Raw genomic sequence first — 25,001 nt, forward strand, 5'->3', positions numbered from 1 at the left:
GGTCTTGCCTGTCTTTCATTAGATTTTTCCTAGATATATAATTTTTATGCTCTTCCATGTGGTAGAATAGAAATCTTTATTTGGAACTGTTTCTGACCGATAGAGCAATAATTCATTTATATATGAAAGGCTCTTGCCACCAAATTCCCTTATGATTGAAGAGTTGACCAATCAATGTTTTGGTGGAAATTTCACATACGTAGTCACATCATCTCCAGGTGATGGGAGCTGTATTCATTTCATAGCCGCCTTTTTATCTTGTAAATGTTGTCCTTCTTTCCCCCACTGGTGGGCCCTACAGTCCGATATGGAATAGAGTGACGAAGACGATTTCTTTGTGTATTCTCTGGAGAGTAGAGATAGTTCTCCCTTTTTCATAATTTAATAGTAAGTTTTCTGTCTTTTCTGTAGATTTTTTCCGTGACAAGAACGGGGCTCTTTCTATTCTCATTTGCTAAGGCATTTTATATTTTCAGTGTGTTGGAATGTATAAAATGCCTTTTCCTTACCTACTGACATCGCCTTATGTTGATTCTGTGTTTTCAGTAAGGTGATGCAGAAACATGGATTCGTGGTCAAATGTGAAAGCAAGCTTGTGTTTCTGTGAACAGTTCAGTGCGGTCACGACCAAAGGTACATGGCGCTGGATTCCATTTGCTCGTGCTGTGTCTCCGACGCACGCTCTAACTGCATCCCTGAGATTTGTCCTTCGGTTCCTAACTGCTTTCTCCACCTTCTTTAACCCAGCCAAGGGTTGACTTATTTAACGAAGGTGGAGAGAGCAGATGGGCACCCCTATGTTTATAGCAGCGCTATTTACAATAGCCAAGTGTTGGAAACAACCTTCGTGTCTCTGGGTAGACGAAGGGATGAAAAAACGGAGGTACGTTTACACAGTGGAATACTACACAGTAGAAGGAAAGAAGGAGCGCCTACCTTTCGCAACAGCGTGGATGGAACCGGAGAGCATTATGCTAAGTGAAAGAAGCCAGTCAGTGAAAGACAAATATCCTATGATCTGACCTGTAGGAGGACTCTATTCAACAAAATAAACTCACAACAAAATGGAACCACAGGCATGGACAGGTGGAACAGACTGACAGTGACCAGAGGGGAGGGACTAGTCAAAGAACATGTCTGAGTGACCCAGTGTGGGACGACTCTGCTAGAATAACAATCAAATGAGATAAACAACTAAGTCGGCCCTGAGTATGGCAGTATCCTCCCCACTTGCCATGACCCAGTTTGAACCCCATGGGACTCCCTGTGCTGGATTTGCGAGGCACTTCATGACCCATAAGGTCAACTAGCAGTGCGCCTGTGGGGTGGGGCTTGGGTTGCGGGCGTTCTCTTTTAAACAGTGCGCCAGAATAGCCGCCAGATCACTTCCAGACACACACGCTGTGGAGGAATTCCAAAGACACTCTTGGAACCCAACTGCTGAGATTTGTTATCTACGGTGAACAGAGGCACCAAATTTCTAATTTTGTGAAATTACTAACTGGTCGTTTCCCCAACGATACTGTCTCATTCTTGAGAATTTAAGGGAGAAATGGTCTTGAACCCTCAACTCACATTACAGGAACAGAAAATTACTACAGAATATGTACGCATCAGCATAAGTCATTGAAGAGAATCTCGGAGGGGGGGGGAAGTATGATTTATGCATCAGAAATCACAGGCTGACGATATCGAATTACCACCTGACCAAGAAACACATAAAATGTAAGCGCCTGTGCAACTATCTAAGACGGGCCTACTTCACTCAGCTTTATAATTATAGTTTGAAAGACATTGGAGAAGAAATCCTACAGTACCTAAAACTAGACTTTTAACGCTATTTTCATGAAATGTATTGGGGTGACCTTCATTAATACGAGTGTATAGGTTCCAAGTACACATTTCTACGATACAGGATCTGTACTTTTATGACAGATATTATTGGCTCTTAAGTGTTACGGAAGAAGTGATTCAAAAGGAAGTACGCACCAACGTGTCGGACATATCACACTTGGCGTGACCTCGGGGATGTCCCAAGGACAGTAAAACAATGGATATAAGAGTGTCCTGGAAAGAATTTAAAAGTGACCCAAAAAGGGGCGGGAGGGTGGAGAGCAGAGCCACATTACGCCAGGGTGCCTTCAAGAGAAAAACATGGCTTCAACATTAGCAGAATGAACTTGGTCCTAGTTGAAGATGGTGCAGAAATGAGTGTGTAAGTTGGGGTGGGGTAGTCAACCGAGGAAGTTCAGAGATGCGACAGGAAAGGCTCCCATTCCAAGGGCGCACGGCACAGCCAAAGGCTTCACATGGGAGAGGGACCCTGCACAGGTGTCTTCTACTTCCTTAAGCAAGGTCACGTTTTCGTCATGAATGCCTGAGATGCCACTCAACTTTCAGGGTTTCTAACTTAGCTCTTCTGACTCCTTGTTCAGGAGGTAACTTTCCGGTGGATAGTTCAGTTCTTTTCAGATATGCACGCATAGGCAAACGACTGTCCCCACAACTTGTGAAGTGGTCAGCATCACAATTACTAAAGTGATTAATAAATTGCCACGTTAGTTGTATGGGCTTGAATAAAGTTGTTAGTCCCTAAGACGCAGGCTCACCTTTCTGTGCAAATCAGATCATCTTTTGAAACCCCCAAGAGTGAAGTTCAGCTCTGGTATGTTTGTTAAGGTGATGGAAAGACAGGTTCCTTTCATCCCCAGATTGAATGGTTCACTTATTTCATGAAGAGCCTGTGTTTTTCCTTCAGAATGCTATGTGTTTGCATGCTTAGGGACTTGAGAGAATGTCACAATGTCAGCAATCAGTCAATGAACTGTGCTAACTGAACAAGACAGAGACAAGTAGGGACTTCAAAGACACTCAGGAGTGCAGACAGCCTTCGAGTTCTCTGACAAAGCGGAGCTCCTGAAGCTGGAGAACCCTTGATACAACATCTCAGTGTGTGTGAACCGCTTGTTGAGCGGACGTGTAGAGAGATGCCTACAGTGATGTGAGTTCCTGCCTCCACGGTAGCCATTCGTACCTGCTACCATCTCCCATCAACGGGGCTGCCTTAGGTGAACATCCAAGCCCCTTGGGCCCTCAGCCTCTTCTCTGCATTGGGATCACTTGTATTAGTCTGAACGGCACTGCCAAGAACTTCCTCCCCGACTTAGACAAACTGTGTCCTCATACTCTGTGCTGAAAAATCACATTCATTCTACTCCTTTCTCTGTGTGGTTTTCCCCACCTCGCGGGATGCCCTTCTGAGGAAGAACAGCAATTCCCTGGTGCCTGGTGAACTCGAAGATGCTCACTCCCCACGCCCCCCACCAGCCCCCTCCACCAAGGTCCCTGTCACTGACCTTTCCAGCTAGATCTTTATCGTTTGCATTAGGGTTAGAGTACTCATCCTGTACGTGCTCAACCTATTAGATTCCGTTGGAGTGGAACACAAGTTCTGGGACCTCTGTGGACAGTTGCATTCCTTTGTCATGCGTTTTGTGTGTCCCTTTTCGCTTCTAGTGTCCACGATCTGGTTTCTGTGTGAGATCCCTCAAAGAGAATGCATGTATTTGTCTCCTATTCTAGCTTCAAGCATCTGTTCTACATTGTGGAACTGGAAGACGCTAGATCTTGGCTATGGGTGTTAGAGTCCAATAGAAGAGTTCAGTCATCCCTGAGCATCCAAGGGGATTGGTTCCTGGACCCCCACGCTCCGAAAATCTGCAGATGCTCAGGTCCCTGAGATAAAATGGTGTATGTAGTATTTGCATATAATCTATGCACATCCTCCCATACACTTTAAATCCTCTCTAGATTACTTCCAGCACCTACTAGCCTGTGAATGCTGTGTACATACAGTCATGCGTCGCAAATGACGGGAGTACGTTCTGAGAAATGCATCGGAGGGTAATTTCCTTGTTGTGAGCATCAGGTGCGGCGATCCTTGCACAAGAGAACATGAAGGAAGTAGCCAGGGTGGCAGGGACGAAGGCTGGGTGTGGACGCACAGCATGGCTCCCTCTCCCCACAGCTGCCTCTGCTGTATGTGTTGTTGTCCTAAGCAGAGAATAGGCTTGAGCCCTTGTCCATGACATCATTCATGAAACCACCCACCCCACATGGAGGCTCGTGCTCCACATCAGGCCCCTCCACGTGAAGAGACTGCAGTTCTTCCTTACTGGGAGCGCATGCCTGCCGCATGAGTTGTCTTCCCTGTCTGCAGTGCTATGTGTCCATCTGCTTGCAGTAGTGTTGTCATGGGATAGCATCTCTTTGCACCAAGGGACCCACTTTTTTAATGAACAAGGTTAACAACAGGCACAGGACCACGGGATCTACTAGTCCTACCATGAATCACATGACAGAGAAATGGCAGGCCTGGTGAAGAACTGAAATGGTCTCTCACATGCGCAGCAAAGACACCAACTCAGAGGTGACAAGCTGCAGGATTGCTAGGATGTCTTCCGGATGTGGAATACACCTCAATCCGGTGGCCATTATATGGTCGACATACGTATCCATAACAAATCAGTGCACTGGGGTACAGCAAGTGATGGGTGGAAGTTGGAGTGAACCTTCTCAAGTTACCTCCCAGGGACACACCTGGGCATCTGTGCTTCTCATCTTACAGTGGCTTTCGGCTCTCTCGGACTAAAAATCTTATTCCTAAGAAAGGCGCATTTGTTGTCAGGGGACACCACTTCATCTGGCCATTTTGGACTCCTAGAAAGCAGTTACTATTTGCTGAGAGATAATTCTCTTGAAGAGGTAGACCAGGGAGAAGTACATGTGGAACGCAGGGTTTTTACAGGAGTGTCTTGTGGTGGGTCCAAGCTCAGTGACAACCATCAATGAGCAATGACAGCAAGCACAGCGTGTCAGTCAGATGTGTGTGGAGCCTCAGGTATCTGCATCTTTCAGGTGAAGATGTAAATGCCTTTGAGCAGGAACAAAAGATGCCCTGTGTGGATCTGAGTCTCTTCATTATTAGCTATGCGACATTGCACAGTGCAATGGGGTTTTTTCCCTGAACTTGGGGGATCCTGCTGTGCTGGTGGGGGAGGGCTCTTAGGATGCTCAGGTGGATAATGCATTTGGTATGCAATATATACTTCCATCCTTATGTCAGGAATTCTGTACAAGAAATCAAACACAATACAGGTGAATTACGGTATAGAATTTATTAAGAAACAAACATAGGTAAGATTCGTGGTTCTACAAAGACAACTCAGAGCCATTCTAAAATGGGAAAGCATGATACAAGAACCATGAGTACATTGAGAAAGAACATATGATTAGGAAGATCATTAGTCAGTTGCAGAAAGCTATGAAAAGTTATGAGAAGAAGTTACTGAGAGGAACTGGCTGATCCTACTTGAAAATGAAAGCCAAGGCCCTAACTCCATATGGAGGATGCATGAAACTGGCACATGACCCACATGCCCAGGAAGAAGGGAGAAGTCCTGTGAACTCCATCAAGCTGACTCAGAAGTTTGAATCAGGCCGATGAGCCACAGAAATTAGGGTTGAGCACAACTGTGGAGGAAGACAATTGGTTTCCATAATGGCAAGTCAGTTAACAGAAACTGTTTACGCAGATGTTGGTTCTCCTGCAAGGTGATCAACAGCAGCAGGACTGGCCGCAGCCAGATCCGCAGCCACAGGCTATGCACCCAGGCACGCAGCAGCAGCTGGGGTAGTAGCAGGTTCTGCAGACTTACCTGGGACAACGGGAAACTGGCTGTCTAGAGCTGCACACGCAGCCAGGCTTGCAGCAAGGCTGGCAGCAGCTGCACAAGCAGCAAGACTTGCAACAAGGCCTGCAGCAGGTGGTCCTCCAGCAGGTGGTTTCACAGCAGGTTGGGCTGCAGCAAGGTTGACAGCAGCTGACCCACAGAAAGGCTAGCAGCAGGTGGTCTTACAGCAGGTGGGGCAGCAGCACGGCTGGCAGCAGGGCACGGCTAGCAGCAGCAGCAGCAAGGCTGGCAGCAGCAGCAGCAAGGCTGGCAGCAGCAGCAGCATGGCTGGCAGCAGCAGCAAGGCTGGCAGCAGCAGCAGCAAGGCTGGCAGCAGCAGCAGCACGGCTGGCAGCAGCAGCAAGGCTTGCAGCAGCAGCACTGCGGGCAGCAGCAAGGCTGGCAGCAGCAGCACGGCTGGCAGCAGCAGCACGGCTGGCAGCAGCAGCAGCAAGGCTGGCAGCAGCAGCAGCACGGCTGGCAGCAGCCGCAAGGCTTGCAGCAGCAGCACTGCTGGCAGCAGCAAGGCTGGCAGCAGCAGCACGGCTGGCAGCAGCAGCAAGGCTTGCAGCAGCAGCACTGCTGGCAGCAGCAGCAAGGCTGGCAGCAGCAGCAGCACGGCTGGCAGCAGCAGCAAGACTTGCAGCAGCACGGCTGGCAGCAGCAGCACGGCTGGCAGCAGCAGCACGGCTGGCAGCAGCAGCTGGACCCACAGCAGGTGGGCTGGCAGCAAGTGGAGCAGCACATGGTGTCAGGGATCGAAGGTGAGTTTCTCTTCAGAGGTGAGTTTCTCTGATTCCGATGACTTCTCCTGTTCTGGGCTCTTTATACATTGGACCCCGAATGTTGGGACCAATAAGCATGACCCTCTTTGTTTTTGTTTATGTTGTTTTGGTAATCACAGGGAAATAGCCAAGGAGGAAGTTGCTCCCTTAATGATACGGATCTGTAGAGAAGTGTCCAACATGTTTCTTAATTGAGAATAACGCCTAGAAACTTCTTCAGCTGGAAGGAAGGTGGTCACATCATCAGCACTGCTCCTGCTTTGATCAAGGACACGTGTCCTCCCCCGTTTAGTCTCTTCAGCGGACTTAGTTTGGGGCATATCCCTGTGGCTAGGGGCATCATGCTGATATGTTCACAGGGACAAACTGAATCCATGCTTGAGTGCAAGTGCGTTTCCCCACGAAGGCCTGATCGTAGACAACGGCCAACGTACCTCTGGAGCAACCTAGCCCAGCTGTGTCTGCCAGGTCTGTCGCAGACACTGAGTAGGCGATGTCTGGCAGAATCTCTCCCAACGTGCGCGGCAGACCCCAAGCAGCTGGGTAGAAGCTAAGCTGGGACTGAAAGCACCAGTCATTTCACTTCCTGGGTGACCACTAGTCCTGATTACCCAGGACGAAGGGGTTTCCTGGCACGTGGGACTTTCAGTCCTATAACTGGGCAATTCTGGGTAAACTGGGAAGAGCAGGTGACTCTAGTATGACCCTTGTTTACCAGCAGAGCCAGTGACCTCAAGTCACTGATGACACATTTACTTCATTCTCTCTCTCTCTCTCTCTTTTGCTCTCTCTCCCCCTTCCTTCTCTGCATGAGGAACCTGCATTAGTTGAGATGATACTTGATTTATCTTTGGGTCTGGCTACTTGTTTCAAATATTTGTAGGTCTACCGTTCCTTGTAAAAGTACGCAAATTATTCATTTCCAATTTGATAGAGTATTACAACATGAACATACCGTGATAATACTATCAGATGAAGAAATAGAAACTAGCCCTATTCCCTCCAAATCATAACCCCTCCCTCGTCCCCAAAGCCTGCCAATCAGTCTGTTGCCTTGTAAGCCTGCGGGTCAGCTTCACTCTTTTGGACCTTTATGTAAATGAAGGACTATAGGATGGGTTCTTCTCTACATTATGAGTGTGATTTTCAACAATGGAACGCTGTGTCGTTTTTCATTGTTGTTGCTCTATAATCTTCCACTGAACGAATATGATGAACTTTCTTGGTTGACTGTCTCCTTGAGAAACGTAGATGTTTTACCGTTTGGAGCTATTAAAAATAGTGCTTCTGTGAATTTTTGGTATAGGTCATTCGGTGAACATAGATAGATGTTTCTTGTGCATATGTGCACACCTAGGAGTAGGTTGCTCATAGGATTTCTTGGTCAGGCTACTCTGTTCTCTGTAGAGGTCTTGCCTGTCTTTCATTAGATTTTTCCTAGATATATAATTTTTATGCTCTTCCATGTGGTAGAATAGAAATCTTTATTTGGAACTGTTTCTGACCGATAGAGCAATAATTCATTTATATATGAAAGGCTCTTGCCACCAAATTCCCTTATGATTGAAGAGTTGACCAATCAATGTTTTGGTGGAAATTTCACATACGTAGTCACATCATCTCCAGGTGATGGGAGCTGTATTCATTTCATAGCCGCCTTTTTATCTTGTAAATGTTGTCCTTCTTTCCCCCACTGGTGGGCCCTACAGTCCGATATGGAATAGAGTGACGAAGACGATTTCTTTGTGTATTCTCTGTAGAGTAGAGATAGTTCTCCCTTTTTCATAATTTAATAGTAAGTTTTCTGTCTTTTCTGTAGATTTTTTCCATGACAAGAACGGGGCTCTTTCTATTCTCATTTGCTAAGGCATTTTATATTTTCAGTGTGTTGGAATGTATAAAATGCCTTTTCCTTACCTACTGACATCGCCTTATGTTGATTCTGTGTTTTCAGTAAGGTGATGCAGAAACATGGATTCGTGGTCAAATGTGAAAGCAAGCTTGTGTTTCTGTGAACAGTTCAGTGCGGTCACGACCAAAGGTACATGGCGCTGGATTCCATTTGCTCGTGCTGTGTCTCCGACGCACGCTCTAACTGCATCCCTGAGATTTGTCCTTCGGTTCCTAACTGCTTTCTCCACCTTCTTTAACCCAGCCAAGGGTTGACTTATTTAACGAAGGTGGAGAGAGCAGATGGGCACCCCTATGTTTATAGCAGCGCTATTTACAATAGCCAAGTGTTGGAAACAACCTTCGTGTCTCTGGGTAGACGAAGGGATGAAAAAACGGAGGTACGTTTACACAGTGGAATACTACACAGTAGAAGGAAAGAAGGAGCGCCTACCTTTCGCAACAGCGTGGATGGAACCGGAGAGCATTATGCTAAGTGAAAGAAGCCAGTCAGTGAAAGACAAATATCCTATGATCTGACCTATAGGAGGACTCTATTCAACAAAATAAACTCACAACAAAATGGAACCACAGGCATGGACAGGTGGAACAGACTGACAGTGACCAGAGGGGAGGGACTAGTCAAAGAACATGTCTGAGTGACCCAGTGTGGGACGACTCTGCTAGAATAACAATCAAATGAGATAAACAACTAAGTCGGCCCTGAGTATGGCAGTATCCTCCCCACTTGCCATGACCCAGTTTGAACCCCATGGGACTCCCTGTGCTGGATTTGCGAGGCACTTCATGACCCATAAGGTCAACTAGCAGTGCGCCTGTGGGGTGGGGCTTGGGTTGCGGGCGTTCTCTTTTAAACAGTGCGCCAGAATAGCCGCCAGATCACTTCCAGACACACACGCTGTGGAGGAATTCCAAAGACACTCTTGGAACCCAACTGCTGAGATTTGTTATCTACGGTGAACAGAGGCACCAAATTTCTAATTTTGTGAAATTACTAACTGGTCGTTTCCCCAACGATACTGTCTCATTCTTGAGAATTTAAGGGAGAAATGGTCTTGAACCCTCAACTCACATTACAGGAACAGAAAATTACTACAGAATATGTACGCATCAGCATAAGTCATTGAAGAGAATCTCGGAGGGGGGGGGAAGTATGATTTATGCATCAGAAATCACAGGCTGACGATATCGAATTACCACCTGACCAAGAAACACATAAAATGTAAGCGCCTGTGCAACTATCTAAGACGGGCCTACTTCACTCAGCTTTATAATTATAGTTTGAAAGACATTGGAGAAGAAATCCTACAGTACCTAAAACTAGACTTTTAACGCTATTTTCATGAAATGTATTGGGGTGACCTTCATTAATACGAGTGTATAGGTTCCAAGTACACATTTCTACGATACAGGATCTGTACTTTTATGACAGATATTATTGGCTCTTAAGTGTTACGGAAGAAGTGATTCAAAAGGAAGTACGCACCAACGTGTCGGACATATCACACTTGGCGTGACCTCGGGGATGTCCCAAGGACAGTAAAACAATGGATATAAGAGTGTCCTGGAAAGAATTTAAAAGTGACCCAAAAAGGGGCGGGAGGGTGGAGAGCAGAGCCACATTACGCCAGGGTGCCTTCAAGAGAAAAACATGGCTTCAACATTAGCAGAATGAACTTGGTCCTAGTTGAAGATGGTGCAGAAATGAGTGTGTAAGTTGGGGTGGGGTAGTCAACCGAGGAAGTTCAGAGATGCGACAGGAAAGGCTCCCATTCCAAGGGCGCACGGCACAGCCAAAGGCTTCACATGGGAGAGGGACCCTGCACAGGTGTCTTCTACTTCCTTAAGCAAGGTCACGTTTTCGTCATGAATGCCTGAGATGCCACTCAACTTTCAGGGTTTCTAACTTAGCTCTTCTGACTCCTTGTTCAGGAGGTAACTTTCCGGTGGATAGTTCAGTTCTTTTCAGATATGCACGCATAGGCAAACGACTGTCCCCACAACTTGTGAAGTGGTCAGCATCACAATTACTAAAGTGATTAATAAATTGCCACGTTAGTTGTATGGGCTTGAATAAAGTTGTTAGTCCCTAAGACGCAGGCTCACCTTTCTGTGCAAATCAGATCATCTTTTGAAACCCCCAAGAGTGAAGTTCAGCTCTGGTATGTTTGTTAAGGTGATGGAAAGACAGGTTCCTTTCATCCCCAGATTGAATGGTTCACTTATTTCATGAAGAGCCTGTGTTTTTCCTTCAGAATGCTATGTGTTTGCATGCTTAGGGACTTGAGAGAATGTCACAATGTCAGCAATCAGTCAATGAACTGTGCTAACTGAACAAGACAGAGACAAGTAGGGACTTCAAAGACACTCAGGAGTGCAGACAGCCTTCGAGTTCTCTGACAAAGCGGAGCTCCTGAAGCTGGAGAACCCTTGATACAACATCTCAGTGTGTGTGAACCGCTTGTTGAGCGGACGTGTAGAGAGATGCCTACAGTGATGTGAGTTCCTGCCTCCACGGTAGCCATTCGTACCTGCTACCATCTCCCATCAATGGGGCTGCCTTAGGTGAACATCCAAGCCCCTTGGGCCCTCAGCCTCTTCTCTGCATTGGGATCACTTGTATTAGTCTGAACGGCACTGCCAAGAACTTCCTCCCCGACTTAGACAAACTGTGTCCTCATACTCTGTGCTGAAAAATCACATTCATTCTACTCCTTTCTCTGTGTGGTTTTCCCCACCTCGCGGGATGCCCTTCTGAGGAAGAACAGCAATTCCCTGGTGCCTGCGTGAACTCGAAGATGCTCACTCCCCACGCCCCCCACCAGCCCCCTCCACCAAGGTCCCTGTCACTGACCTTTCCAGCTAGATCTTTATCGTTTGCATTAGGGTTAGAGTACTCATCCTGTACGTGCTCAACCTATTAGATTCCGTTGGAGTGGAACACAAGTTCTGGGACCTCTGTGGACAGTTGCATTCCTTTGTCATGCGTTTTGTGTGTCCCTTTTCGCTTCTAGTGTCCACGATCTGGTTTCTGTGTGAGATCCCTCAAAGAGAATGCATGTATTTGTCTCCTATTCTAGCTTCAAGCATCTGTTCTACATTGTGGAACTGGAAGACGCTAGATCTTGGCTATGGGTGTTAGAGTCCAATAGAAGAGTTCAGTCATCCCTGAGCATCCAAGGGGATTGGTTCCTGGACCCCCACGCTCCGAAAATCTGCAGATGCTCAGGTCCCTGAGATAAAATGGTGTATGTAGTATTTGCATATAATCTATGCACATCCTCCCATACACTTTAAATCCTCTCTAGATTACTTCCAGCACCTACTAGCCTGTGAATGCTGTGTACATACAGTCATGCGTCGCAAATGACGGGAGTACGTTCTGAGAAATGCATCGGAGGGTAATTTCCTTGTTGTGAGCATCAGGTGCGGCGATCCTTGCACAAGAGAACATGAAGGAAGTAGCCAGGGTGGCAGGGACGAAGGCTGGGTGTGGACGCACAGCATGGCTCCCTCTCCCCACAGCTGCCTCTGCTGTATGTGTTGTTGTCCTAAGCAGAGAATAGGCTTGAGCCCTTGTCCATGACATCATTCATGAAACCACCCACCCCACATGGAGGCTCGTGCTCCACATCAGGCCCCTCCACGTGAAGAGACTGCAGTTCTTCCTTACTGGGAGCGCATGCCTGCCGCATGAGTTGTCTTCCCTGTCTGCAGTGCTATGTGTCCATCTGCTTGCAGTAGTGTTGTCATGGGATAGCATCTCTTTGCACCAAGGGACCCACTTTTTTAATGAACAAGGTTAACAACAGGCACAGGACCACGGGATCTACTAGTCCTACCATGAATCACATGACAGAGAAATGGCAGGCCTGGTGAAGAACTGAAATGGTCTCTCACATGCGCAGCAAAGACACCAACTCAGAGGTGACAAGCTGCAGGATTGCTAGGATGTCTTCCGGATGTGGAATACACCTCAATCCGGTGGCCATTATATGGTCGACATACGTATCCATAACAAATCAGTGCACTGGGGTACAGCAAGTGATGGGTGGAAGTTGGAGTGAACCTTCTCAAGTTACCTCCCAGGGACACACCTGGGCATCTGTGCTTCTCATCTTACAGTGGCTTTCGGCTCTCTCGGACTAAAAATCTTATTCCTAAGAAAGGCGCATTTGTTGTCAGGGGACACCACTTCATCTGGCCATTTTGGACTCCTAGAAAGCAGTTACTATTTGCTGAGAGATAATTCTCTTGAAGAGGTAGACCAGGGAGAAGTACATGTTGAACGCAGGGTTTTTACAGGAGTGTCTTGTGGTGGGTCCAAGCTCAGTGACAACCATCAATGAGCAATGACAGCAAGCACAGCGTGTCAGTCAGATGTGTGTGGAGCCTCAGGTATCTGCATCTTTCAGGTGAAGATGTAAATGCCTTTGAGCAGGAACAAAAGATGCCCTGTGTGGATCTGAGTCTCTTCATTATTAGCTATGCGACATTGCACAGTGCAATGGGGTTTTTTCCCTGAACTTGGGGGATCCTGCTGTGCTGGTGGGGGAGGGCTCTTAGGATGCTCAGGTGGATAATGCATTTGGTATGCAATATATACTTCCATCCTTATGTCAGGAATTCTGTACAAGAAATCAAACACAATACAGGTGAATTACGGTATAGAATTTATTAAGAAACAAACATAGGTAAGATTCGTGGTTCTACAAAGACAACTCAGAGCCATTCTAAAATGGGAAAGCATGATACAAGAACCATGAGTACATTGAGAAAGAACATATGATTAGGAAGATCATTAGTCAGTTGCAGAAAGCTATGAAAAGTTATGAGAAGAAGTTACTGAGAGGAACTGGCTGATCCTACTTGAAAATGAAAGCCAAGGCCCTAACTCCATATGGAGGATGCATGAAACTGGCACATGACCCACATGCCCAGGAAGAAGGGAGAAGTCCTGTGAACTCCATCAAGCTGACTCAGAAGTTTGAATCAGGCCGATGAGCCACAGAAATTAGGGTTGAGCACAACTGTGGAGGAAGACAATTGGTTTTCATAATGGCAAGTCAGTTAACAGAAACTGTTTACGCAGATGTTGGTTCTCCTGCAAGGTGATCAACAGCAGCAGGACTGGCCGCAGCCAGATCCGCAGCCACAGGCTATGCACCCAGGCACGCAGCAGCAGCTGGGGTAGTAGCAGGTTCTGCAGACTTACCTGGGACAACGGGAAACTGGCTGTCTAGAGCTGCACACGCAGCCAGGCTTGCAGCAAGGCTGGCAGCAGCTGCACAAGCAGCAAGACTTGCAACAAGGCCTGCAGCAGGTGGTCCTCCAGCAGGTGGTTTCACAGCAGGTTGGGCTGCAGCAAGGTTGACAGCAGCTGACCCACAGAAAGGCTAGCAGCAGGTGGTCTTACAGCAGGTGGGGCAGCAGCACGGCTGGCAGCAGGGCACGGCTAGCAGCAGCAGCAGCAAGGCTGGCAGCAGCAGCAGCAAGGCTGGCAGCAGCAGCAGCATGGCTGGCAGCAGCAGCAAGGCTGGCAGCAGCAGCAGCAAGGCTGGCAGCAGCAGCAGCAAGGCTGGCAGCAGCAGCAGCACGGCTGGCAGCAGCAGCAAGGCTTGCAGCAGCAGCACTGCGGGCAGCAGCAAGGCTGGCAGCAGCAGCACGGCTGGCAACAGCAGCAGCAAGGCTGGCAGCAGCAGCAGCAAGGCTGGCAGCAGCAGCAGCACGGCTGGCAGCAGCCGCAAGGCTTGCAGCAGCAGCACTGCTGGCAGCAGCAAGGCTGGCAGCAGCAGCACGGCTGGCAGCAGCAGCAAGGCTTGCAGCAGCAGCACTGCTGGCAGCAGCAGCAAGGCTGGCAGCAGCAGCAGCACGGCTGGCAGCAGCAGCAAGACTTGCAGCAGCACGGCTGGCAGCAGCAGCACGGCTGGCAGCAGCAGCTGGACCCACAGCAGGTGGGCTGGCAGCAAGTGGAGCAGCACATGGTGTCAGGGATCGAAGGTGAGTTTCTCTTCAGAGGTGAGTTTCTCTGATTCCGATGACTTCTCCTGTTCTGGGCTCTTTATACATTGGACCCCAAATGTTGGGACCAATAAGCATGACCCTCTTTGTTTTTGTTTATGTTGTTTTGGTAATCACAGGGAAATAGCCAAGGAGGAAGTTGCTCCCTTAATGATACGGATCTGTAGAGAAGTGTCCAACATGTTTCTTAATTGAGAATAACGCCTAGAAACTTCTTCAGCTGGAAGGAAGGTGGTCACATCATCAGCACTGCTCCTGCTTTGATCAAGGACACGTGTCCTCCCCCGTTTAGTCTCTTCAGCGGACTTAGTTTGGGGCATATCCCTGTGGCTAGGGGCATCATGCTGATATGTTCACAGGGACAAACTGAATCCATGCTTGAGTGCAAGTGCGTTTCCCCACGAAGGCCTGATCGTAGACAACGGCCAACGTACCTCTGGAGCAACCTAGCCCAGCTGTGTCTGCCAGGTCTGTCGCAGACACTGAGTAGGCGATGTCTGGCAGAATCTCTCCCAACGTGCGCGGCAGACCCCAAGCAGCTGGGTAGAAGCTAAGCTGGGACTGAAAGCACCAGTCATTTCACTTCCTGGGTGACCACTAGTCCTGATTACCCAGGACGAAGGGGTTTCCTGGCACGTGGGACTTTCAGTCCTATAACTGGGCAATTCTGGGTAAACTGGGAAGAGCAGGTGACTCTAGTATGACCCTTGTTTACCAGCAGAGCCAGTGACCTCAAGTCACTGATGACACATTTACTTCATTCTCTCTCTCTCTCTCTCTTTTGCTCTCTCTCCCCCTTCCTTCTCTGCATGAGGAACCTGCATTAGTTGAGATGATACTTGATTTATCTTTGGGTCTGGCTACTTGTTTCAACTATTTGTAGGTCTACCGTTCCTTGTAAAAGTATGCAAATTATTCATTTCCAATTCGATAGAGTATTACAACATGAACATACCGTGATAATACTATCAGATGAAGAAATAGAAACTAGCCCTATTCCCTCCAAATCATAACCCCTCCCTCGTCCCCAAAGCCTGCCAATCAGTCTGTTGCCTTGTAAGCCTGCGGGTCAGCTTCACTCTTTTGGACCTTTATGTAAATGAAGGACTATAGGATGGGTTCTTCTCTACATTATGAGTGTGATTTTCAACAATGGAACGCTGTGTCGTTTTTCATTGTTGTTGCTCTATAATCTTCCACTGAACGAATATGATGAACTTTCTTGGTTGACTGTCTCCTTGAGAAACGTAGATGTTTTACCGTTTGGAGCTATTAAAAATAGTGCTTCTGTGAATTTTTGGTATAGGTCATTCGGTGAACATAGATAGATGTTTCTTGTGCATATGTGCACACCTAGGAGTAGGTTGCTCATAGGATTTCTTGGTCAGGCTACTCTGTTCTCTGTAGAGGTCTTGCCTGTCTTTCATTAGATTTTTCCTAGATATATAATTTTTATGCTCTTCCATGTGGTAGAATAGAAATCTTTATTTGGAACTGTTTCTGACCGATAGAGCAATAATTCATTTATATATGAAAGGCTCTTGCCACCAAATTCCCTTATGATTGAAGAGTTGACCAATCAATGTTTTGGTGGAAATTTCACATACGTAGTCACATCATCTCCAGGTGATGGGAGCTGTATTCATTTCATAGCCGCCTTTTTATCTTGTAAATGTTGTCCTTCTTTCCCCCACTGGTGGGCCCTACAGTCCGATATGGAATAGAGTGACGAAGACGATTTCTTTGTGTATTCTCTGTAGAGTAGAGATAGTTCTCCCTTTTTCATAATTTAATAGTAAGTTTTCTGTCTTTTCTGTAGATTTTTTCCATGACAAGAACGGGGCTCTTTCTATTCTCATTTGCTAAGGCATTTTATATTTTCAGTGTGTTGGAATGTATAAAATGCCTTTTCCTTACCTACTGACATCGCCTTATGTTGATTCTGTGTTTTCAGTAAGGTGATGCAGAAACATGGATTCGTGGTCAAATGTGAAAGCAAGCTTGTGTTTCTGTGAACAGTTCAGTGCGGTCACGACCAAAGGTACATGGCGCTGGATTCCATTTGCTCGTGCTGTGTCTCCGACGCACGCTCTAACTGCATCCCTGAGATTTGTCCTTCGGTTCCTAACTGCTTTCTCCACCTTCTTTAACCCAGCCAAGGGTTGACTTATTTAACGAAGGTGGAGAGAGCAGATGGGCACCCCTATGTTTATAGCAGCGCTATTTACAATAGCCAAGTGTTGGAAACAACCTTCGTGTCTCTGGGTAGACGAAGGGATGAAAAAACGGAGGTACGTTTACACAGTGGAATACTACACAGTAGAAGGAAAGAAGGAGCGCCTACCTTTCGCAACAGCGTGGATGGAACCGGAGAGCATTATGCTAAGTGAAAGAAGCCAGTCAGTGAAAGACAAATATCCTATGATCTGACCTGTAGGAGGACTCTATTCAACAAAATAAACTCACAACAAAATGGAACCACAGGCATGGACAGGTGGAACAGACTGACAGTGACCAGAGGGGAGGGACTAGTCAAAGAACATGTCTGAGTGACCCAGTGTGGGACGACTCTGCTAGAATAACAATCAAATGAGATAAACAACTAAGTCGGCCCTGAGTATGGCAGTATCCTCCCCACTTGCCATGACCCAGTTTGAACCCCATGGGACTCCCTGTGCTGGATTTGCGAGGCACTTCATGACCCATAAGGTCAACTAGCAGTGCGCCTGTGGGGTGGGGCTTGGGTTGCGGGCGTTCTCTTTTAAACAGTGCGCCAGAATAGCCGCCAGATCACTTCCAGACACACACGCTGTGGAGGAATTCCAAAGACACTCTTGGAACCCAACTGCTGAGATTTGTTATCTACGGTGAACAGAGGCACCAAATTTCTAATTTTGTGAAATTACTAACTGGTCGTTTCCCCAACGATACTGTCTCATTCTTGAGAATTTAAGGGAGAAATGGTCTTGAACCCTCAACTCACATTACAGGAACAGAAAATTACTACAGAATATGTACGCATCAGCATAAGTCATTGAAGAGAATCTCGGAGGGGGGGGGAAGTATGATTTATGCATCAGAAATCACAGGCTGACGATATCGAATTACCACCTGACCAAGAAACACATAAAATGTAAGCGCCTGTGCAACTATCTAAGACGGGCCTACTTCACTCAGCTTTATAATTATAGTTTGAAAGACATTGGAGAAGAAATCCTACAGTACCTAAAACTAGACTTTTAACGCTATTTTCATGAAATGTATTGGGGTGACCTTCATTAATACGAGTGTATAGGTTCCAAGTACACATTTCTACGATACAGGATCTGTACTTTTATGACAGATATTATTGGCTCTTAAGTGTTACGGAAGAAGTGATTCAAAAGGAAGTACGCACCAACGTGTCGGACATATCACACTTGGCGTGACCTCGGGGATGTCCCAAGGACAGTAAAACAATGGATATAAGAGTGTCCTGGAAAGAATTTAAAAGTGACCCAAAAAGGGGCGGGAGGGTGGAGAGCAGAGCCACATTACGCCAGGGTGCCTTCAAGAGAAAAACATGGCTTCAACATTAGCAGAATGAACTTGGTCCTAGTTGAAGATGGTGCAGAAATGAGTGTGTAAGTTGGGGTGGGGTAGTCAACCGAGGAAGTTCAGAGATGCGACAGGAAAGGCTCCCATTCCAAGGGCGCACGGCACAGCCAAAGGCTTCACATGGGAGAGGGACCCTGCACAGGTGTCTTCTACTTCCTTAAGCAAGGTCACGTTTTCGTCATGAATGCCTGAGATGCCACTCAACTTTCAGGGTTTCTAACTTAGCTCTTCTGACTCCTTGTTCAGGAGGTAACTTTCCGGTGGATAGTTCAGTTCTTTTCAGATATGCACGCATAGGCAAACGACTGTCCCCACAACTTGTGAAGTGGTCAGCATCACAATTACTAAAGTGATTAATAAATTGCCACGTTAGTTGTATGGGCTTGAATAAAGTTGTTAGTCCCTAAGACGCAGGCTCACCTTTCTGTGCAAATCAGATCATCTTTTGAAACCCCCAAGAGTGAAGTTCAGCTCTGGTATGTTTGTTAAGGTGATGGAAAGACAGGTTCCTTTCATCCCCAGATTGAATGGTTCACTTATTTCATGAAGAGCCTGTGTTTTTCCTTCAGAATGCTATGTGTTTGCATGCTTAGGGACTTGAGAGAATGTCACAATGTCAGCAATCAGTCAATGAACTGTGCTAACTGAACAAGACAGAGACAAGTAGGGACTTCAAAGACACTCAGGAGTGCAGACAGCCTTCGAGTTCTCTGACAAAGCGGAGCTCCTGAAGCTGGAGAACCCTTGATACAACATCTCAGTGTGTGTGAACCGCTTGTTGAGCGGACGTGTAGAGAGATGCCTACAGTGATGTGAGTTCCTGCCTCCACGGTAGCCATTCGTACCTGCTACCATCTCCCATCAATGGGGCTGCCTTAGGTGAACATCCAAGCCCCTTGGGCCCTCAGCCTCTTCTCTGCATTGGGATCACTTGTATTAGTCTGAACGGCACTGCCAAGAACTTCCTCCCCGACTTAGACAAACTGTGTCCTCATACTCTGTGCTGAAAAATCACATTCATTCTACTCCTTTCTCTGTGTGGTTTTCCCCACCTCGCGGGATGCCCTTCTGAGGAAGAACAGCAATTCCCTGGTGCCTGCGTGAACTTGAAGATGCTCACTCCCCACGCCCCCCACCAGCCCCCTCCACCAAGGTCCCTGTCACTGACCTTTCCAGCTAGATCTTTATCGTTTGCATTAGGGTTAGAGTACTCATCCTGTACGTGCTCAACCTATTAGATTCCGTTGGAGTGGAACACAAGTTCTGGGACCTCTGTGGACAGTTGCATTCCTTTGTCATGCGTTTTGTGTGTCCCTTTTCGCTTCTAGTGTCCACGATCTGGTTTCTGTGTGAGATCCCTCAAAGAGAATGCATGTATTTGTCTCCTATTCTAGCTTCAAGCATCTGTTCTACATTGTGGAACTGGAAGACGCTAGATCTTGGCTATGGGTGTTAGAGTCCAATAGAAGAGTTCAGTCATCCCTGAGCATCCAAGGGGATTGGTTCCTGGACCCCCACGCTCCGAAAATCTGCAGATGCTCAGGTCCCTGAGATAAAATGGTGTATGTAGTATTTGCATATAATCTATGCACATCCTCCCATACACTTTAAATCCTCTCTAGATTACTTCCAGCACCTACTAGCCTGTGAATGCTGTGTACATACAGTCATGCGTCGCAAATGACGGGAGTACGTTCTGAGAAATGCATCGGTGGGTAATTTCCTTGTTGTGAGCATCAGGTGCGGCGATCCTTGCACAAGAGAACATGAAGGAAGTAGCCAGGGTGGCAGGGACGAAGGCTGGGTGTGGACGCACAGCACGGCTCCCTCTCCCCACAGCTGCCTCTGCTGTATGTGTTGTTGTCCTAAGCAGAGAATAGGCTTGAGCCCTTGTCCATGACATCATTCATGAAACCACCCACCCCACATGGAGGCTCGTGCTCCACATCAGGCCCCTCCACGTGAAGAGACTGCAGTTCTTCCTTACTGGGAGCGCATGCCTGCCGCATGAGTTGTCTTCCCTGTCTGCAGTGCTATGTGTCCATCTGCTTGCAGTAGTGTTGTCATGGGATAGCATCTCTTTGCACCAAGGGACCCACTTTTTTAATGAACAAGGTTAACAACAGGCACAGGACCACGGGATCTACTAGTCCTACCATGAATCACATGACAGAGAAATGGCAGGCCTGGTGAAGAACTGAAATGGTCTCTCACATGCGCAGCAAAGACACCAACTCAGAGGTGACAAGCTGCAGGATTGCTAGGATGTCTTCCGGATGTGGAATACACCTCAATCCGGTGGCCATTATATGGTCGACATAGGTATCCATAACAAATCAGTGCACTGGGGTACAGCAAGTGATGGGTGGAAGTTGGAGTGAACCTTCTCAAGTTACCTCCCAGGGACACACCTGGGCATCTGTGCTTCTCATCTTACAGTGGCTTTCGGCTCTCTCGGACTAAAAATCTTATTCCTAAGAAAGGCGCATTTGTTGTCAGGGGACACCACTTCATCTGGCCATTTTGGACTCCTAGAAAGCAGTTACTATTTGCTGAGAGATAATTCTCTTGAAGAGGTAGACCAGGGAGAAGTACATGTGGAACGCAGGGTTTTTACAGGAGTGTCTTGTGGTGGGTCCAAGCTCAGTGACAACCATCAATGAGCAATGACAGCAAGCACAGCGTGTCAGTCAGATGTGTGTGGAGCCTCAGGTATCTGCATCTTTCAGGTGAAGATGTAAATGCCTTTGAGCAGGAACAGAAGATGCCCTGTGTGGATCTGAGTCTCTTCATTATTAGCTATGCGACATTGCACAGTGCAATGGGGTTTTTTCCCTGAACTTGGGGGATCCTGCTGTGCTGGTGGGGGAGGGCTCTTAGGATGCTCAGGTGGATAATGCATTTGGTATGCAATATATACTTCCATCCTTATGTCAGGAATTCTGTACAAGAAATCAAACACAATACAGGTGAATTACGGTATAGAATTTATTAAGAAACAAACATAGGTAAGATTCGTGGTTCTACAAAGACAACTCAGAGCCATTCTAAAATGGGAAAGCATGATACAAGAACCATGAGTACATTGAGAAAGAACATATGATTAGGAAGATCATTAGTCAGTTGCAGAAAGCTATGAAAAGTTATGAGAAGAAGTTACTGAGAGGAACTGGCTGATCCTACTTGAAAATGAAAGCCAAGGCCCTAACTCCATATGGAGGATGCATGAAACTGGCACATGACCCACATGCCCAGGAAGAAGGGAGAAGTCCTGTGAACTCCATCAAGCTGACTCAGAAGTTTGAATCAGGCCGATGAGCCACAGAAATTAGGGTTGAGCACAACTGTGGAGGAAGACAATTGGTTTTCATAATGGCAAGTCAGTTAACAGAAACTGTTTACGCAGATGTTGGTTCTCCTGCAAGGTGATCAACAGCAGCAGGACTGGCCGCAGCCAGATCCGCAGCCACAGGCTATGCACCCAGGCACGCAGCAGCAGCTGGGGTAGTAGCAGGTTCTGCAGACTTACCTGGGACAACGGGAAACTGGCTGTCTAGAGCTGCACACGCAGCCAGGCTTGCAGCAAGGCTGGCAGCAGCTGCACAAGCAGCAAGACTTGCAACAAGGCCTGCAGCAGGTGGTCCTCCAGCAGGTGGTTTCACAGCAGGTTGGGCTGCAGCAAGGTTGACAGCAGCTGACCCACAGAAAGGCTAGCAGCAGGTGGTCTTACAGCAGGTGGGGCAGCAGCACGGCTGGCAGCAGGGCACGGCTAGCAGCAGCAGCAGCAAGGCTGGCAGCAGCAGCAGCAAGGCTGGCAGCAGCAGCAGCATGGCTGGCAGCAGCAGCAAGGCTGGCAGCAGCAGCAGCAAGGCTGGCAGCAGCAGCAGCACGGCTGGCAGCAGCAGCAAGGCTTGCAGCAGCAGCACTGCGGGCAGCAGCAAGGCTGGCAGCAGCAGCACGGCTGGCAACAGCAGCAGCAAGGCTGGCAGCAGCAGCAGCAAGGCTGGCAGCAGCAGCAGCACGGCTGGCAGCAGCCGCAAGGCTTGCAGCAGCAGCACTGCTGGCAGCAGCAAGGCTGGCAGCAGCAGCACGGCTGGCAGCAGCAGCAAGGCTTGCAGCAGCAGCACTGCTGGCAGCAGCAGCAAGGCTGGCAGCAGCAGCAGCACGGCTGGCAGCAGCAGCAAGACTTGCAGCAGCACGGCTGGCAGCAGCAGCACGGCTGGCAGCAGCAGCACGGCTGGCAGCAGCAGCTGGACCCACAGCAGGTGGGCTGGCAGCAAGTGGAGCAGCACATGGTGTCAGGGATCGAAGGTGAGTTTCTCTTCAGAGGTGAGTTTCTCTGATTCCGATGACTTCTCCTGTTCTGGGCTCTTTATACATTGGACCCCGAATGTTGGGACCAATAAGCATGACCCTCTTTGTTTTTGTTTATGTTGTTTTGGTAATCACAGGGAAATAGCCAAGGAGGAAGTTGCTCCCTTAATGATACGGATCTGTAGAGAAGTGTCCAACATGTTTCTTAATTGAGAATAACGCCTAGAAACTTCTTCAGCTGGAAGGAAGGTGGTCACATCATCAGCACTGCTCCTGCTTTGATCAAGGACACGTGTCCTCCCCCGTTTAGTCTCTTCAGCGGACTTAGTTTGGGGCATATCCCTGTGGCTAGGGGCATCATGCTGATATGTTCACAGGGACAAACTGAATCCATGCTTGAGTGCAAGTGCGTTTCCCCACGAAGGCCTGATCGTAGACAACGGCCAACGTACCTCTGGAGCAACCTAGCCCAGCTGTGTCTGCCAGGTCTGTCGCAGACACTGAGTAGGCGATGTCTGGCAGAATCTCTCCCAACGTGCGCGGCAGACCCCAAGCAGCTGGGTAGAAGCTAAGCTGGGACTGAAAGCACCAGTCATTTCACTTCCTGGGTGACCACTAGTCCTGATTACCCAGGACGAAGGGGTTTCCTGGCACGTGGGACTTTCAGTCCTATAACTGGGCAATTCTGGGTAAACTGGGAAGAGCAGGTGACTCTAGTATGACCCTTGTTTACCAGCAGAGCCAGTGACCTCAAGTCACTGATGACACATTTACTTCATTCTCTCTCTCTCTCTCTCTTTTGCTCTCTCTCCCCCTTCCTTCTCTGCATGAGGAACCTGCATTAGTTGAGATGATACTTGATTTATCTTTGGGTCTGGCTACTTGTTTCAACTATTTGTAGGTCTACCGTTCCTTGTAAAAGTATGCAAATTATTCATTTCCAATTTGATAGAGTATTACAACATGAACATACCGTGATAATACTATCAGATGAAGAAATAGAAACTAGCCCTATTCCCTCCAAATCATAACCCCTCCCTCGTCCCCAAAGCCTGCCAATCAGTCTGTTGCCTTGTAAGCCTGCGGGTCAGCTTCACTCTTTTGGACCTTTATGTAAATGAAGGACTATAGGATGGGTTCTTCTCTACATTATGAGTGTGATTTTCAACAATGGAACGCTGTGTCGTTTTTCATTGTTGTTGCTCTATAATCTTCCACTGAACGAATATGATGAACTTTCTTGGTTGACTGTCTCCTTGAGAAACGTAGATGTTTTACCGTTTGGAGCTATTAAAAATAGTGCTTCTGTGAATTTTTGGTATAGGTCATTTGGTGAACATAGATAGATGTTTCTTGTGCATATGTGCACACCTAGGAGTAGGTTGCTCATAGGATTTCTTGGTCAGGCTACTCTGTTCTCTGTAGAGGTCTTGCCTGTCTTTCATTAGATTTTTCCTAGATATATAATTTTTATGCTCTTCCATGTGGTAGAATAGAAATCTTTATTTGGAACTGTTTCTGACCGATAGAGCAATAATTCATTTATATATGAAAGGCTCTTGCCACCAAATTCCCTTATGATTGAAGAGTTGACCAATCAATGTTTTGGTGGAAATTTCACATACGTAGTCACATCATCTCCAGGTGATGGGAGCTGTATTCATTTCATAGCCGCCTTTTTATCTTGTAAATGTTGTCCTTCTTTCCCCCACTGGTGGGCCCTACAGTCCGATATGGAATAGAGTGACGAAGACGATTTCTTTGTGTATTCTCTGTAGAGTAGAGATAGTTCTCCCTTTTTCATAATTTAATAGTAAGTTTTCTGTCTTTTCTGTAGATTTTTTCCATGACAAGAACGGGGCTCTTTCTATTCTCATTTGCTAAGGCATTTTATATTTTCAGTGTGTTGGAATGTATAAAATGCCTTTTCCTTACCTACTGACATCGCCTTATGTTGATTCTGTGTTTTCAGTAAGGTGATGCAGAAACATGGATTCGTGGTCAAATGTGAAAGCAAGCTTGTGTTTCTGTGAACAGTTCAGTGCGGTCACGACCAAAGGTACATGGCGCTGGATTCCATTTGCTCGTGCTGTGTCTCCGACGCACGCTCTAACTGCATCCCTGAGATTTGTCCTTCGGTTCCTAACTGCTTTCTCCACCTTCTTTAACCCAGCCAAGGGTTGACTTATTTAACGAAGGTGGAGAGAGCAGATGGGCACCCCTATGTTTATAGCAGCGCTATTTACAATAGCCAAGTGTTGGAAACAACCTTCGTGTCTCTGGGTAGACGAAGGGATGAAAAAACGGAGGTACGTTTACACAGTGGAATACTACACAGTAGAAGGAAAGAAGGAGCGCCTACCTTTCGCAACAGCGTGGATGGAACCGGAGAGCATTATGCTAAGTGAAAGAAGCCAGTCAGTGAAAGACAAATATCCTATGATCTGACCTGTAGGAGGACTCTATTCAACAAAATAAACTCACAACAAAATGGAACCACAGGCATGGACAGGTGGAACAGACTGACAGTGACCAGAGGGGAGGGACTAGTCAAAGAACATGTCTGAGTGACCCAGTGTGGGACGACTCTGCTAGAATAACAATCAAATAAGATAAACAACTAAGTCGGCCCTGAGTATGG

The sequence above is a fragment of the Desmodus rotundus genome, chromosome 9 (genome assembly GCF_022682495.2).
Source record: "Desmodus rotundus isolate HL8 chromosome 9, HLdesRot8A.1, whole genome shotgun sequence".
NCBI lineage: Eukaryota > Metazoa > Chordata > Mammalia > Chiroptera > Phyllostomidae > Desmodus > Desmodus rotundus.